We start from the raw sequence: 9,192 nt of genomic DNA, 5'->3' as shown, positions 1-9,192 counted from the left end.
AATGTGTTGAGCCACTCTGTTGATGTAGTAGCTGATCGACGCCATCCCCCCACCAAAAGACCCTCTGGTTTCACCCTTGCATCCAGTATACTCATCATGATACCCATAAAATATCCTGCAACCAACATATTACATCAAAACCCAAAGATTATATAAAATAATAAAATATCATTTTTCAAGAATTAATAAGAATAAGGGTTTTTTTACATAGAAAATTCATATCTTTAAGAATTCTGATTTGAGAGGCCACTGGGACCCTAGCAACCATGTAGAAACTGGGCTCTAGTTGCATGATGTTGGATTTTGGGCTTGCAGCATGGTTGCTAGGGTCCTAGTGGCCTCCCAAATTAGATTTCTTAAAGATATGATTTCTATTTATGAAAAGACCATAACCCTAATTGTTTACACAAATGGAGTGGGAGGGGCAAGTGGTAGGGGCAAGTGGCAGGGCAAGTGTTAGTGATGTCTTGGGTTTAAAGTCACAACATTTGGTTGGGTTTTGTACCCTAAACCCTCAATCTTATTTTTCATTCCCTAAATCAAATTTGGGAGGCCACTGACACCCCAGCAACCATGTGCATCATTTTCAAGCCAAAAACAAAAATAGGGCTCTGGTCGCATGATGTCAGATTTAGCGTTTCGAGGGGGGTTTATTTTTGTTTTTGGCTTGAAAATGATGCACATGGTTGCTAGGGTGTCAGTGGCCTCCCAAATTTGATTAGAACTAAAAAAAAATTTCCTAAATTACAAAACCCTAACCCTAATTGTTTCCAAAAATTTAGGGGCAAGTGGTAGTGGCAAGTGGCAGTGGCAAGATGTCTTGGGTTTAAAATCATAAAATTTGGTTGGGTTTTCTACTCTAAACCCTAAACCCTATTTTTTATTCCCTACCAGTTGAAGAAAAAGCAATGATTTTTGTTCCTAAAATGGAACCTAGAATTATACTGATGATTTTGAATCACATGATGAAGCTAGCAAAGCTACATACCTTTTCTACCTCATCACGGAGTGCGTCAGCTACAGTGTCCAACTGGACTCCCTTTTGTGGTTGGTCTTGAACTTCATGTTGGCTTGAGGTGCCAGCATCTTCATGTCTCTCCCTGAACAATTCCCTTTGTGAATTCATGAACTACTCATCGGACATGTCATACTCTAGTGCGACATCCTCAATTGCCTTCTGTGTTAGATAGATTACCTCCAGATCGGTGAGGCTCGAGTCATCAAAGCATGCAATCTCATCGATTGCTAGATTGATTGGAGTATCAAAGTCAATAACATCATCAAAAATGTCATTCGAGAGCCAACATAGCACCTCGTCCTCTTGGAGACTGCTTTCTTCCATCACTTCCAATAGGGTAAGGTATTCCTCACCCTCAATCCTGATTGGATCAATCGAAGCAAGGTGTGGTTGCCTCATCTGGATTATAGAGGTAGAGGATGGATATGCACGAGTCGGATATAAAGATAAGATGACCTCGCTTTCAACTTGCTCCTCAGCTAGGCTAATAGTATGCTCCTTAGGCTCTAGGTCTAGGTTTAGGTCATCTCCTCCACCACTTGTTGATGGACCTGTGGATGCAGGACCCTCGGGCTACTCGCGAACATCCTCATCAAACTTCCTAGTCGCAAGGAGCAGTAAGGGCTGCATCTCTCTCGATCAAATGAATTGGGGAAGATGAATCATCCCCGATGAGAATAGCGTACTCATAGAGAGAGATAGGGACATTATCCATGGCCCTACCTAGTGTCTTCTTGAAGTTAGCACTCTGGTCAAAAGAGCTTAAAATATCCAACGAAACCCATTGGTGACGGGAGTTAGCAATCGCGACAGATTGCCCATGGATAAGTCTATCAAAAAATTGAAGAGAGGGATTATCAGCAGGAAGGAGAGCTCTCAAGTGTGACTCAGGATGGAATGCCTTGCAGAAGATAGGATAAACCTAATCTATAGAGCATGGGAATCAGTGGATGAAATCCACTAGTCAAAAGCCTCTCTAGGGGAAGCCATGAGTGTAGGAGGATGCTCGGGAAGATGATCTCTCTGACATCCGATGATCATCTTGTTGCCATGTTGCCCTTAGCTATCTATGTCATGGACATTGATTTTACATATATACTTTTTGTATTTTGTTACTGGCTCTACCCTTTGGATTAGTCGTCTCTAGGTTTTTTTTCAATCTCATAGTCTCTCAAAGACCTTAATTAACTTTCTTATTTTTCTCTTTCTCAACTTAGAGGTGCAAATGAATAAATGCAATCTTAGCTTTCTCTCTCTTCCCTTTCTCTACCTCTCTCTCTTTCTATCCCACTCTCCATCTCCCTCTTTCTATCCCCGTCTCCATTGTCATGGACATTGATTTTACGTATACACTTTTTGTATTTTGTTAGCAGATCCACCCTTTGGATCAGTTTTTTTTCAATCTCTTAGTCTCTCAAAGACCTTAATTAACTTTCGGTTTTTTCTCTTTCTCAACTTAGAGGTGCAAATGAATAAATGCAATCTTAACTCTCTCTATCTCCCTTTGTGTCCCTCCCCCTCCCTCTGTCTCTTTCCCTCCCTTTGTGTCCCTGACTGCTCTCTCTCTCTCTCTCTCTCTCTCTCTCTCTCTATTCATACATCTAACTCTATCTCATGGGGCCAGGTGCATTATTTGTGTCACTTATTGTACTCTCAACTTCTCTCTCTCTCTCTCTCTCTCTCTCTCTCTCTCTCTCTCTCTCTCTCTCTCACGCTCTAATTGCTTTCTATCTCTCTCACACTCTCTCTTGCACAATATAGATATACAAATACTCACACAAATTTAAAATTACAAATATTTATCACTTTATCATTCATAGACCATAGAGAGCCATCAATCTAGAGGTGCAGACTTAATTTAAAAAATCTTAATAGTAAATGAAACAACACTTTGTATTATATATGATTTCTGTTCATACATGTAACAATGTCTCATTGCCAAGTGCATTGTTGAAGCACTAAGGATTCAAGAAACTAGATATCATATGAAATACCTACCATCATGTCTCTACTATCTCTAGAGTATGGGGGGGGCAACAATTCTTACAAAGGATACTTGTCTCATCCCTATATCTAACTTTGCGATTATCAAGTCAAATAATAGTCTTGGGGAGGGCTTGTTGTTGCCAACTGCAATTCTTCCCTGATAAATCGCATGGTCCACTCCTCTTCCAATTCCAACATTAGATCAAGATATCCTTGCCGATAAATTGATACCTTGACAATAGGACTGTGAGTCCCATCGCGCAAATCATTATTCATTGCTTCCCATTGAAGGTTTTTTCATCTAATCTTCTATATGTGAAAGTCATGCAGAGATTTTGTCTTCCAATGAAATACCTGCAAAATTTGGGATCTATTAATACATAGTATCCTGATCATTTTTTATACAAACAAGAATTGTAAGATTTGCTCACCGAAATGTCACATATGAAGTTTTCAATCGACATTGTACTAAATCTTTAGCATGGCATGTTCTTGTTGTCCATCCATTGTCAAATAGCTCAGATAGCCAATCCATTTCTAAGCTCTTGCAAGTGTAAGTAATCTTTGTTTTCCTTAATTGCTTACAACTTGCAAAGAAATCAACAAAGCATGGAAATGGAAGAAACCAGCTCAACCTAGCATTTCTTCCACCAGTAGTTGGCTTCATAGCATTTCTCACATCATTAAACATTCTATTTCTATATGATTCACTTATCTCCATGGTTGGAAGCGGCCATTCTGGACTATCAAAAGAGGGCAAGGGAAGAGATTCTAATCTACCATACTGTCCTTCTTCATCTGGTACAATGAACATTGAGTCATAGAAAAAGATCCCGTCCTTTTTTAATTCTGATGGTGTGCGACCTTCATACTAAAGACTCCTGATATAAACATGGAGACATGCAACACCCCAGTTACGCATGCTGTAGGCTCTGACTCTTTGTAAGTAGATGGATATAAGTTTGTAAAACAAATACAAGGCATAAGACAATAGTGTCAACGTCCCCAAATAAATGAAAATACTCTAAAAAGCAAATGAAGTACTAGTACACTTTGAAAAACTTACAATTGGGCCTACGATATGGAAGTCCTGCATTCGGATGCACATATATGTTTGCATGGGTAAAGACATGTTGAATATATACATGTGTCACATTGTTACTGCCACGAGAAATTTCAAAATCTAAGATCCTTCCCTTCCAATGTTTGGAGATGTCCATTGCATCCTTCCGACCCACTTTGTAGCACCCACAACTGTCTCTCTCCCTCAATCATCCCCTCAATAGAAGAAAACATAGTAGTTCAAAATATAATCTCTGTCTCTCTTTTCCCTTCCTCTATCTACCCCTCCTATACTAGCAACTAAAAAAATGACTATTTTCTATCTCTCTCCCTCACTCATCCCCTCAAACAGATAAAAAAACATAGCAGTTTCAAATATAATCTCTCTCTCTCTCTCTCTCTCTCTCTCTCTCTCTCTCTCTCTCTTTCCCTTTCCCTTCCTATATCTATCCCTCCTATACCAATGAAGAAAAAATGGACTATTTTATTTCTCTCTCTCCCTCACTCATCCCCTCAAATAGAAAACAACATAGTAGTTTGAAATAATCTCTCTCTCTCTCTCTCTCTCTCTCTCTCTCTCTCTCTCTCTCTCTCTCTCTTTCCCTTCCTCTATCTATCCCTGCTATACCACTGAAGAAAAAAATGTTGAAAATCATCTTGTAGTTTTATATATCATCTACCTCAATCTCTCCCTCTTCCCTGTCTCTTATAACAAACATATAGACAAAGTGTGATACAAAAACGTATCTACTTAATACAAACAAAACTTTCAAGGCGAAATCACTTCATTACCTCGAAAGTATGTGTTCCTTCTTTTGGAGTTGACTCTATATACTCCAAAAAGGTAGAGAAAGAGCCAAAAATGATAGAACACCTGCTTTTCTCTCTGTCCAAGAAGATTTAGGTCACAACTTCAGGAGGTGACTCTTTATACTCCAAAAGGGTGAGGAAAGAACCGAAAATGAGAGAACACCCATTTTTCTCACTCCTTTCAAGCAGATTTAGGTCGCAACTTTGGTTTCTAAGAGAGAGTGAAAGAAGTAGAGAATGAATAGAAGAGAAGAGGGATGAACAGAGCTTCGACAGAAGTTTCTTTGAGAGATTTTCGAATGTGGAAGAAAAACATGAGCAAAGAGGAGAGAGAATGACTAAGCAAGAGTGGAAAGAAGATATTTTGAAACCAACTACTAGAAAGTGGCGGGAATGAATGTTTGAAACATTTTGGAAGAGAGACAATAGGGGGAGAGCTGGTTAGGAAGTCAAAGTTTGGGCCAAATTGTTGAACCAAATAAAAAACGTGAGCATAGTTCTAGCTAGGGGATAGTTTGCCCTGGGAGGAAAACAAGGAGGCCTGACATGGTCAGGGCAGGCCTGTCAAAGATAATTTCTTATTGTGAACCACCAATGACGTTTTTTGGGGTATTTTGGAAAAAAACTAAAATTTTCCCTAGATTTGGGGAGCCTTTGTTACAGAGAAGTCCACATGGCATAATCTCCTTCATGGATACCATATTAACTTATCCAAGCCTCTAATAGTTTAGTAATTCTCCAAAGGGCCCCTTTTTTTAGTCCAAATTTTTTGTAATGAGAGGATCCCATCCTATAGAGGCTACATGAAGATGAGAATTTATCCTTCTATGGATTTCAAAAGCCAAAGTTGGTAGGCAGAGTCCCTGTCAGACGTCCAAAGAGACATAGCAGGCCTTGCATCATTCCTATCCACTGAAGTCAAGATGCCCATAGCGGCACTGCTAAGATGTAATCCAACTCTTTGAAGAGACCTCATGGACTGGATGAATGGCCAGATAGTGAAAACTCAACCTGCAGGCCTCGAGATGCTAGACGATGGCCTCGTAGATGAGGAAGAACAATCGAAGTTCCCAGTAATTAAATTGGGATGGTACTGCGAGAGTGAGAATACAATGTCGTCCTTCCTATCTCTTACTAGAAATGGAAGTATATTGCTATCTTAAATGGCGGAGATGGTGTACGTGTACACTCTCACGAAACAGTGTTGGGAAAAATGGTGTAAGCACAACATGGAATCCACGACCCTAATAATGAGGCTAGCTGATGGTTATACAGCCAAACCCCTAGGGGTATTAAGGGAGGCCAAGATAAAGGTTTTCAACTTCACGTACCTAGTGAAGTTTATAGCGATGGACTTCAAGAATGATCCTAGATATGAAGCCATCCTAGAAAGACCCTTCTTGCACCGAGTGGGATTAGCCCATGATTGGCATGCCAACAATATATATTTGAGGCATGAAGACCAAACCATAAGAGTGGACCTGCATACTTGGAAATCCCACCCCATGGCTAGACCTCTATTTGCTACTGAGTCAGATGCCACCCAGGAGTCAACCTCAGTCAAGATGGCATAGGCATGTAGTGAGAGGAATGAGGGTGAGGATTGGGACCAGCATTGGTATGCTCAGCTTCTGGATCCTGAGTTCTCACATAGTTGGGTGCATTTTCTCACCTCCATAGATGTTCCTCAACAAATAGGATTTCATCTAACTAGGGCAAGTGACTCAGCTGCATGACTACTCCTGTAGGGACTATGAGTGCAACCAATGCGACACCACCAAGGCCCCAGAAAAACTAAACCAAGCCCAAGGGCAAGTAAGTAGCCCATGGAACCCGTAAAAGAAGCGGATGAAGACAAACAAGAATTATGACAAGTCCCGCCTCATTATAAGGCCTACACTAGCGAGGACCACAAGATACCCTACCAATAAGCAAAACAAACGGTTGATGAGAGTGGATTACATGCTCATGATGGCCCTGCAAAGGTGAAAGAGGTAAATCTGGAACGAAAAGGCATTGAGCCTTAGCTAGTATTCATCATGCCAATGACCTCACCCAAGTAGAGGAGGATGCACTAATAGCACTTCTCCTTGAGTATAAGGATTTCTTTGCCTATAAATATACGACATGAAGGGTATACCTTCAGAGGTCATACAACACACCATCCCTATGATGGATGATGCTAAACCGGTCAAACAAAGGACTTATCCTATGAATCTGAAGGATGTAGCGTTGGTACATGAGGAAATCCAAAATTTAGTCAACATCAGATTCATAGATGAGATCGAGCATATGGACTGGGTATCCCCCATAGGCAAGAATAAGAAAATATGAGTATGCGTTGATCTCAAAAGGAAGTAATGCCACCACAAGGAAAGGCCATTCTCCACTTCCATTAACTGAACATGTTCTAGAGAGAGTGGCATGCAAGGAAGCATACAAATTCCTAGATGGATTCTTTGGCTACAACCAAGTATCCCTCATGCTTGAAGATTAGCACAAGATGGCATTTGCCATACAATGGGGAGTGCTCGCATCTAAGGTAATGATCTTTGGACTTACAACACTTTCGCGTCATTTCAACGTTTGATGATCACAACCTTTAAGGAATATGTGAGAGACTTTTTAGAGGTCTTCTTAGATGATTTATGTATCCAATGCAAGTGGGATGATCATCTGAAGTACCTTAGAATTGAGGTGTTTATATCGAATATCCTTGAACCCTCTCAAGTGCCAATTCTAGGTCAAAACATGGGGTAAATCTAGGGCACATTGTGTCCAAGAATGAGATCTCCATAGATTACAACAAGATCAAACTTATTTTGGAGTTACCAACCCCTACCAATGCCAAAGACATACAGTGGCTCATCGGGCATGCAAGATACTATCGAAGATTTATTATCTTCTATTCGGACATTGCACGACCCCTATATAGGCTTCTAATATATTGCCAACGCTCTAGGCATAACACTACGTCTGAGATAATGCTACAACTATAATGCCACGATCGTTGCTACACTACCATGACTCGTCGCTAACGGCATGCTGTGTAGCGTTAATAATGCCACGAGTCATAGTGTTAGCTAAACTTCTATATAAGCAGCCCAGAGCTCATTTTACTCCCTACTTTAGCAGTTACCCCAAAACTCTACCAAATTTTCATTAGAATCTACCAGACTTCTTGCATTCACCACCAACATTTCGGCTTACATCACCACCTCCTCGGATGCCATCAAACAGCTCCCATTCACTGAAATCCTCGGACCTCTTCACCTAGGAAGACTTAGCCTCTACATTTGACTCAAACATCCCACAATTCGAAGTCTACACCATCCTCCTCTTTGCCACCACCTCCTCATCCCACACCATCTCTGTTCCTCTACCCGGTCAGATGGAAGGCTTAGAAATCCCTACCATGCAACAACATGAGCAATCAACTCAATAATCCATCTCATGCCCCACCAAAAAACGTAGGTTGGATGATCCCAAAACACGCCATGCAAGTGACTAGCTTGTCTGTTCCGCCAACTTGATGGCCTCATTGTACACTCGAAATTCAAGATGGGAGCGATCGATTAATGGCTATACTATCACAACACAGCCACATATGCCGTGCTCAAGGACGGACGTTGGTAACCCAATCTGTGGCCAACTTCAATGACATGACCTAGTGTACATATCTGGGCTCTCATGAGGAGGACAACACCATAATCAAAAGACTCAGTCTTGATGCGGTCAAGAACGCTCTTGGACTCCCAGTGGTCAGTGGCTCCTACACAGAGTACCGCTAGATGGATAAGACATTGTAAGGGTCCTTGACTACAGCAGCAAGAAGCACAAAGGCAGAGCCCTATGAAGACCACAGCTTCGAAATGCAGCACGAGCAGTTACTCTTCTTACAAAAGTAAAAAATGTGGATAGGCACAACACAATAATGCCTAACATTTTGGTATGACTGGCTCACCCCCAACAGTATGTCGACAACTAGGCCAACTATTTCCATGGTGAAGTCGTCAAAACCACGACCTCTAGCTCCATTCCCCCATGGCCTCTAGCTCCTCCCCAACCATCTACTACTCAGCAACCTCCCTCTCCCCACGATTTCTAGGATGCTGCCCTTAAATCAGTTGCCCACTGTACGTCCGAGTTTTACTCCACATTCCAGGGCTACCTCTAGGGACACCAGACCGATCATAAGCGAGCCTCTCTTCATGAATACAACTTTATGAATGCTTTGATTAGAATGTCTGAGATTGCCAAGGTCTTAGAAAACAGAGCTAGCCAAAATAAAATATCAATAGAGCATCCGCCTCCGA

Source organism: Dipteris shenzhenensis, chromosome 30, assembly GCF_047967505.1.
Source record: "Dipteris shenzhenensis isolate YYH24624 ecotype China chromosome 30, Dip_SZ_1.0, whole genome shotgun sequence".
NCBI lineage: Eukaryota > Viridiplantae > Streptophyta > Polypodiopsida > Gleicheniales > Dipteridaceae > Dipteris > Dipteris shenzhenensis.
Note: the sequence above shows the minus strand (reverse complement) of the source record.